Below are 9,722 nucleotides of genomic sequence, written 5' to 3'. Positions count from 1 at the left end.
CTTTCGGACATGGTTTGACCCCCTTACGAAAGTGCTATCATCATGAAACGTTCAGATCACTTACAACTCAATAGATTCTACCTTCCTGTAACGTTTCAGCCTGATTGGACCTTGTTTTCACACAAATGAACCCAGAATGATGTGAAATTGTGCTTCGTGCAACATAATTCTGGGTGCCATTTACAAACCATAAGTGCTAATGACTCCATTCCTTTTTGTGATTGTAGGGGCTGTTGATTGGAGTATACTAAAACAAACCTGATTTCTCTAGGACATTCAGAAGCCAAGTTATAAGCCCACAAATGTGTAACTGGACTGCTTCTTTAAATTGACACCAGATCCGGTGACCTTTGGGACATGGTTTGACCTCCTTAGGAAAATGCTATCATCATGAAACGTTCAGATCACTTACAACTCAATAGATTCTACCTTCCTGTAACGTTTCAGCCTGATTGGACCTTGTTTTCACACAAATGGACCCAGAATGATGTGAAATTGTGCTTCGTGCAACATAATTCTGGGTGCCATTTACAAATCATAAGTGCTAATGACTCCATTCCTTTTTGTGGTTGTAGGGGCTGTTGATTGGAGTACACTAAAACAAACCTAACCTCTCTAGGACATTCAGAAGCCAAGTTGTAAGCCCACAAAGGTGTAACTGGACTACTTCTTTAAAGTGACACTTGGCCCGGTGACCTTTGGGACATGGTTTGACCCCCTATAGGAATGTGCGATCATCTTGAAACGTTCAGATCACTTACAACTCAATAGATTCTACCTTCTTGTAGCGTTTCAGCCGGATTGGACCTTGTTTTCACACAAATGGACCCAGAATGATGTGAAATTGTGCTTCGTGCAACATAATTCTGGGTGCCACTTACAAACCATAAGTGCTAATGACTCCATTCCTTTTTGTGGTTGTAGGGGCTGTTGATTGGAGTACATTAAAACAAACCTGATCTCTCTAGGACATTCAGAAGCCAAGTTATAAGCCCACAAATGTGTAACTGGACTACTTCTTTAAATTGACACCAGATCCGATGACCTTTGGGACATGGTTTGACCCCCTTAGGAAAGTGCTATCATCATGAAACGTTCAGATCACTTACAACTCAATAGATTCTACCTTCCTGTAACGTTTCAGCCTGATTGGACCTTGTTTTCACACAAATGGACCCAGAATGATGTGAAATTGTGCTTCGTGCAACATAATTCTGGGTGCCATTTACAAACCATAAGTGCTAATGACTCCATTCCTTTTTGTGGTTGTAGGGGCTGTTGATTGGAGTACACTAAAACAAACCTAACCTCTCTAGGACATTCAGAAGCCAAGTTATAAGCCCACAAAGGTGTAACTGGACTACTTCTTTAAAGTGACACCAGGCCCGGTGACCTTTGGGACATGGTTTTACCCCCTATAGGAATGTGCGATCATCTTGAAACGTTCAGATCACTTACAACTCAATAGATTCTACCTTCCTGTAACGTTTCAGCCTGATTGGACCTTGTTTTCACACAAATGAACCCAGAATGATGTGAAATTGTGCTTCGTGCAACATAATTCTGGGTGCCATTTACAAACCATAAGTGCTAATGACTCCATTCCTTTTTGTGATTGTAGGGGCTGTTGATTGGAGTATACTAAAACAAACCTGATTTCTCTAGGACATTCAGAAGCCAAGTTATAAGCCCACAAATGTGTAACTGGACTGCTTCTTTAAATTGACACCAGATCCGGTGACCTTTGGGACATGGTTTGAGCCCCTTAGGAAAGTGCTATCATCATGAAACATTCAGATCACTTACAACTCAATAGATTCTACCTTCCTGTAATGTTTCAGCCGGATTGGACCTTGTTTTCACACAAATGGACCCAGAATGATGTGAAATTGTGCTTCGTGCAACATAATTCTGGGTGCCATTTACAAACCATAAGTGCTAATGACTCCATTCCTTTTTGTGGTTGTAGGGGCTGTTGATTGGAGTACACTAAAACAAACCTGACCTCTCTAGGACATTCAGAAGCCAAGTTATAAGCCCACAAAGGTGTAACTGGACTACTTCTTTAAAGTGACACCAGGCCCGGTGACCTTTGGGACATGGTTTGAAACCCTATAGGAATGTGCGATCATCATGAAACGTTCAGATCACTTACAAATCAATAGATTCTACCTTTTTGTAACGTTTCAGCCTGATTGGACCTTGTTTTCACACAAATGGACCCAGAATGATGTGAAATTGTGCTTCGTGCAACATAATTCTGGGTGCCATTTACAAACCATAAGTGCTAATGACTCCATTCCTTTTTGTGGTTGTAGGGGCTGTTGATTGGAGTACACTAAAACAAACCTAACCTCTCTAGGACATTCAGAAGCCAAGTTATAAGCCCACAAAGGTGTAACTGGACTACTTCTTTAAAGTGACACTTGGCCCGGTGACCTTTGGGACATGGTTTGACCCCCTATAGGAATGTGCAATCATCTTGAAACGTTCAGATCACTTACAACTCAATAGATTCTACCTTCTTGTAGCGTTTCAGCCGGATTGGACCTTGTTTTCACACAAATGGACCCAGAATGATGTGAAATTGTGCTTCGTGCAACATAATTCTGGGTGCCACTTACAAACCATAAGTGCTAATGACTCCATTCCTTTTTGTGGTTGTAGGGGCTGTTGATTGGAGTACATTAAAACAAACCTGATCTCTCTAGGACATTCAGAAGCCAAGTTATAAGCCCACAAATGTGTAACTGGACTACTTCTTTAAATTGACACCAGATCCGATGACCTTTGGGACATGGTTTGACCCCCTTAGGAAAGTGCTATCATCATGAAACGTTCAGATCACTTACAACTCAATAGATTCTACCTTCCTGTAACTTTTCAGCCTGATTGGACCTTGTTTTCACACAAATGGACCCAGAATGATGTGAAATTGTGCTTCGTGCAACAAAATTCTGGGTGCCATTTACAAACCATAAGTGCTAATGACTCCATTCCTTTTTGTGGTTGTAGGGGCTGTTGATTGGAGTACACTAAAACAAACCTAACCTCTCTAGGACATTCAGAAGCCAAGTTATAAGCCCACAAAGGTGTAACTGGACTACTTCTTTAAAGTGACACCAGGCCCGGTGACCTTTGGGACATGGTTTTACCCCCTATAGGAATGTGCGATCATCTTGAAACGTTCAGATCACGTACAACTCAATAGATTCTACCTTCTTGTAGCGTTTCAGCCTTATTGGACCTTGTTTTCACACAAATGGACCCAGAATGATGTGAAATTGTGCTTCGTGCAACATAATTCTGGGTGCCATTTAGAAACCATAAGTGCTAATGACTCCATTCCTTTTTGTGGTTGTAGGGGCTTTTGATTGGAGTACAATAAAACAAACCTGATCTCTCTAGGACATTCAGAAGCCAAGTTATAAGCCCACAAATGTGTAACTGGACTACTTCTTTAAATTGACACCAGATCCGGTGACCTTTGGGACATGGTTTGACCCCCTTAGGAAAGTGCTATCATCATGAAATGTTCAAATCACTTACAACTCAATAGATTCTACCTTCCTGTAACGTTTCAGCCTGATTGGACCTTGTTTTCACACAAATGAACCCAGAATGATGTGAAATTGTGCTTCGTGCAACATAATTCTGGGTGCCATTTACAAACCATAAGTGCTAATAACTCCATTCCTTTTTGTGATTGTAGGGGCTGTTGATTGGAGTATACTGAAACAAACCTGATTTCTCTAGGACATTCAGAAGCCAAGTTATAAGCCCACAAATGTGTAACTGGACTGCTTCTTTAAATTGACACCAGATCCGGTGACTTTTGGGACATGGTTTGAGCCCCTTAGGAAAGTGCTATCATCATGAAACATTCAGATCACTTACAACTCAATAGATTCTACCTTCCTGTAATGTTTCAGCCTGATTGGACCTTGTTTTCACACAAATGGACCCAGAATGATGTGAAATTGTGCTTCGTGCAACATAATTCTGGGTGCCATTTACAAACCATAAGTGCTAATGACTCCATTCCTTTTTGTGGTTGTAGGGGCTGTTGATTGGAGTACACTAAAACAAACCTGACCTCTCTAGGACATTCAGAAGCCAAGTTATAAGCCCACAAAGGTGTAACTGGACTACTTCTTTAAAGTGACACCAGGCCCGGTGACCTTTGGGACATGGTTTGACCCCCTATAGGAATGTGCGATCATCATGAAACGTTCAGATCACTTACAACTCAATAGATTCTACCTTCTTGTAACGTTTCAGCCTGATTGGACCTTGTTTTCACACAAATGGACCCAGAATGATGTGAAATTGTGCTTCGTGCAACATAATTCTGGGTGCCATTTACAAACCATAAGTGCTAATGACTCCATTCCTTTTTGTGGTTGTAGGGGCTGTTGATTGGATTACACTAAAACAAACCTAACCTCTCTAGGACATTCAGAAGCCAAGTTATAAGCCCACAAAGGTGTAACTGGACTACTTCTTTAAAGTGACACTTGGCCGGGTGACCTTTGGGACATGGTTTGACCCCCTATAGGAATGTGCGATCATCATGAAACGTTCAGATCACTTACAACTCAATAGATTCTACCTTCTTGTAGCGTTTCAACCGGATGGGACCTTGTTTTCACACAAATGGACCCAGAATGATGTGAAATTGTGCTTCGTGCAACATAATTCTGGGTGCCACTTACAAACCATAAGTGCTAATGACTCCATTCCTTTTTTGTGGTTGTAAGGGATGTTGATTGGAGTACATTAAAACAAACCTGATCTCTCTAGGACATTCAGAAGCCAAGTTATAAGCCCACAAATGTGTAACTGGACTACTTCTTTAAATTGACACCAGATCCGGTGACCTTTGGGACATGGTTTGACCCCCTTAGGAAAGTGCTATCATCATGAAACGTTCAGATCACTTACAACTCAATAGATTCTACCTTCCTGTAACGTTTCAGCCTGATTGGACCTTGTTTTCACACAAATGAACCCAGAATGATGTGAAATTGTGCTTCGTGCAACATAATTCTGGGTGCCATTTAAAAACCATAAGTGCTAATGACTCCATTCCTTTTCGTGGTTGTAGGGGCTGTTGATTGGAGTACACTAAAACAAACCTGATCTCTCTAGGACATTCAGAAGCCAAGTTATAAGCCCACAAATGTGTAACTGGACTACTTCTTTAAATTGACACCAGATCCGGTGACCTTTGGGACATGGTGTGACCCCCTTAGGAAAGTGCTGTCATCATGAAACGTTCAGATCACTTACAACTCAATAGATTCTACCTTCCTGTAACGTTTCAGCCTGATTTGACCTTGTTTTCACACAAATGGACCCATAATGATGTGAAATTGTGCTTCGTGCAACATAATTCTGGGTGCCATTTACAAACCATAAGTGCTAATGACTCCATTGCTTTTTGTGGTTGTAGGGGCTGTTGATTGGAGTACACTAAAACAACCCTGACCTCTCTAGGACATTCAGAAGCCAAGTTATAAGCCCACAAATGTGTAACTGGACTACTTCTTTAAAGTGACACCAGATCCGGTGACCTTTGGGACATGGTTTGACCCCCTTAGGAAAGTGCGATCATCATGAAACGTTCAGATCACTTACAACTCAATAGATTCTACCTTCCTGTATTGTTTCAGCCTGATTGGACCTTGTTTTCACACAAATGAACCCAGAATGATGTGAAATTGTGCTTCGTGCAACATAATTCTGGGTGCCATTTAAAAACCATAAGTGCTAATGTCTCCATTCCTTTTTGTGGTTGTAGGGGCTGTTGATTGGAGTACACTAAAGCAAACCTGATCGCTCTAGGAAATTCAGAAGCCAAGTTATAAGCCCACAAATGTGTAACTGGACTACTTCTTTAAATTGACACCAGATCCGGTGACCTTTGGGACATGGTTTGACCCCCTTAGGAAAGTGCTATCATCATGAAACGTTCAGATCACTTACAACTCAATAGATTCTACCTTCCTGTAACGTTTCAGCCTGATTGGACCTTGTTTTCACACAAATGGACCCAGAATGATTTGAAATTGTGCTTCGTGCAACATAATTCTGGGTGCCATTTACAAACAATAAGTGCTAATGACTCCATTCCTTTTTGTGGTTGTAGGGGCTTTTGATTGGAGTACACTAAAACAAACCTGATCTCTCTAGGACATTCAGAAGCCAAGTTATAAGCCCACAAATGTGTAACTGGACTACTTCTTTAAATTGACACCAGATCCGGTGACCTTTGGGACATGGTTTGACCCCCTTACGAAAGTGCTATCATCATGAAACGTTCAGATCACTTACAACTCAATAGATTCTACCTTCCTGTAACGTTTCAGCCTGATTGGACCTTGTTTTCACACAAATGAACCCAGAATGATGTGAAATTGTGCTTCGTGCAACATAATTCTGGGTGCCATTTACAAACCATAAGTGCTAATGACTCCATTCCTTTTTGTGATTGTAGGGGCTGTTGATTGGAGTATACTAAAACAAACCTGATTTCTCTAGGACATTCAGAAGCCAAGTTATAAGCCCACAAATGTGTAACTGGACTGCTTCTTTAAATTGACACCAGATCCGGTGACCTTTGGGACATGGTTTGAGCCCCTTAGGAAAGTGCTATCATCATGAAACATTCAGATCACTTACAACTCAATTGATTCTACCTTCCTGTAATGTTTCAGCCGGATTGGACCTTGTTTTCACACAAATGGACCCAGAATGATGTGAAATTGTGCTTCGTGCAACATAATTCTGGGTGCCATTTACAAACCATAAGTGCTAATGACTCCATTCCTTTTTGTGGTTGTAGGGGCTGTTGATTGGAGTACACTAAAACAAACCTGACCTCTCTAGGACATTCAGAAGCCAAGTTATAAGCCCACAAAGGTGTAACTGGACTACTTCTTTAAAGTGAGACCAGGCCCGGTGACCTTTGGGACATGGTTTGAAACCCTATAGGAATGTGCGATCATCATGAAACGTTCAGATCACTTACAACTCAATAGATTCTACCTTCTTGTAACGTTTCAGCCTGATTGGACCTTGTTTTCACACAAATGGACCCAGAATGATGTGAAATTGTGCTTCGTGCAACATAATTCTGGGTGCCATTTACAAACCATAAGTGCTAATGACTCCATTCCTTTTTGTGGTTGTAGGGGCTGTTGATTGGAGTACACTAAAACAAACCTAACCTCTCTAGGACATTCAGAAGCCAAGTTATAAGCCCACAAAGTTGTAACTGGACTACTTCTTTAAAGTGACACTTGGCCCGGTGACCTTTGGGACATGGTTTGACCCCCTATAGGAATGTGCAATCATCTTGAAACGTTCAGATCACTTACAACTCAATAGATTCTACCTTCTTGTAGCGTTTCAGCCGGATTGGACCTTGTTTTCACACAAATGGACCCAGAATGATGTGAAATTGTGCTTCGTGCAACATAATTCTGGGTGCCACTTACAAACCATAAGTGCTAATGACTCCATTCCTTTTTGTGGTTGTAGGGGCTGTTGATTGGAGTACATTAAAACAAACCTGACCTCTCTAGGACATTCAGAAGCCAAGTTATAAGCCCACACATGTGTAACTGGACTACTTCTTTAAATTGACACCAGATCCGATGACCTTTGGGACATGGTTTGACCCCCTTAGGAAAGTGCTATCATCATGAAACGTTCAGATCACTTACAACTCAATAGATTCTACCTTCCTGTAACGTTTCAGCCTGATTGGACCTTGTTTTCACACAAATGGACCCAGAATGATGTGAAATTGTGCTTCGTGCAACATAATTCTGGGTGCCATTTACAAACCATAAGTGCTAATGACTCCATTCCTTTTTGTGGTTGTAGGGGCTGTTGATTGGAGTACACTAAAACAAACCTAACCTCTCTAGGACATTCAGAAGCCAAGTTATAAGCCCACAAAGGTGTAACTGGACTACTTCTTTAAAGTGACACCAGGCCCGGTGACCTTTGGGACATGGTTTTACCCCCTATAGGAATGTGCGATCATCTTGAAACGTTCAGATCACTTACAACTCAATATATTCTACCTTCTTGTAGCGTTTCAGCCTTATTGGACCTTCTTTTCACACAAATGGACCCAGAATGATGTGAAATTGTGCTTCGTGCAACATAATTCTGGGTGCCATTTACAAACCATAAGTGCTAATGACTCCATTCCTTTTTGTGGTTGTAGGGGCTTTTGATTGGAGTACAATAAAACAAACCTGATCTCTCTAGGACATTCAGAAGCCAAGTTATAAGCCCACAAATGTGTAACTGGACTACTTCTTTAAATTGACACCAGATCCGGTGACCTTTGGGACATGGTTTGACCCCCTTAGGAAAGTGCTATCATCATGAAATGTTCAAATCACTTACAACTCAATAGATTCTACCTTCCTGTAACGTTTCAGCCTGATTGGACCTTGTTTTCACACAAATGAACCCAGAATGATGTGAAATTGTGCTTCGTGCAACATAATTCTGGGTGCCATTTACAAAGCATAAGTGCTAATGACTCCATTCCTTTTTGTGGTTGTAGGGGCTGTTGATTGGAGTATACTAAAACAAACCTGATCTCTCTTGGACATTCAGAAGCCAAGTTATAAGCCCACAAATGTGTAACTGGACTACTTCTTTAAATTGACACCAGATCCGGTGACCTTTGGGACATGGTTTGACCCCCTTACGAAAGTGCTGTCATCATGAAACGTTCAGATCACTTACAACTCAATAGATTCTACCTTCCTGTAACGTTTCAGCCTGATTGGACCTTGTTTTCACACAAATGAACCCAGAATGATGTGAAATTGTGCTTCGTGCAACATAATTCTGGGTGCCATTTACAAACCATAAGTGCTAATGACTCCATTCCTTTTTGTGATTGTAGGGGCTGTTGATTGGAGTATACTAAAACAAACCTGATTTCTCTAGGACATTCAGAAGCCAAGTTATAAGCCCACAAATGTGTAACTGGACTGCTTCTTTAAATTGACACCAGATCCGGTGACCTTTGGGACATGGTTTGAGCCCCTTAGGAAAGTGCTATCATCATGAAACATTCAGATCACTTACAACTCAATAGATTCTACCTTCCTGTAATGTTTCAGCCGGATTGGACCTTGTTTTCACACAAATGTACCCAGAATGATGTGAAATTGTGCTTCGTGCAACATAATTCTGGGTGCCATTTACAAACCATAAGTGCTAATGACTCCATTCCTTTTTGTGGTTGTAGGGGCTGTTGATTGGAGTACACTAAAACAAACCTGACCTCTCTAGGACATTCAGAAGCCAAGTTATAAGCCCACAAAGGTGTAACTGGACTACTTCTTTAAAGTGACACCAGGCCCGGTGACCTTTGGGACATGGTTTGAAACCCTATAGGAATGTGCGATCATCATGAAACGTTCAGATCACTTACAACTCAATAGATTCTACCTTCTTGTAACGTTTCAGCCTGATTGGACCTTGTTTTCACACAAATGGACCCAGAATGATGTGAAATTGTGCTTCGTGCAACATAATTCTGGGTGCCATTTACAAACCATTAGTGCTAATGACTCCATTCCTTTTTGTGGTTGTAGGGGCTGTTGATTGGAGTACACTAAAACAAACCTAACCTCTCTAGGACATTCAGAAGCCAAGTTATAAGCCCACAAAGGTGTAACTGG

This window comes from Nothobranchius furzeri, chromosome 3 (assembly GCF_043380555.1).
Source record: "Nothobranchius furzeri strain GRZ-AD chromosome 3, NfurGRZ-RIMD1, whole genome shotgun sequence".
Lineage (NCBI taxonomy): Eukaryota > Metazoa > Chordata > Actinopteri > Cyprinodontiformes > Nothobranchiidae > Nothobranchius > Nothobranchius furzeri.
Note: the sequence above shows the minus strand (reverse complement) of the source record.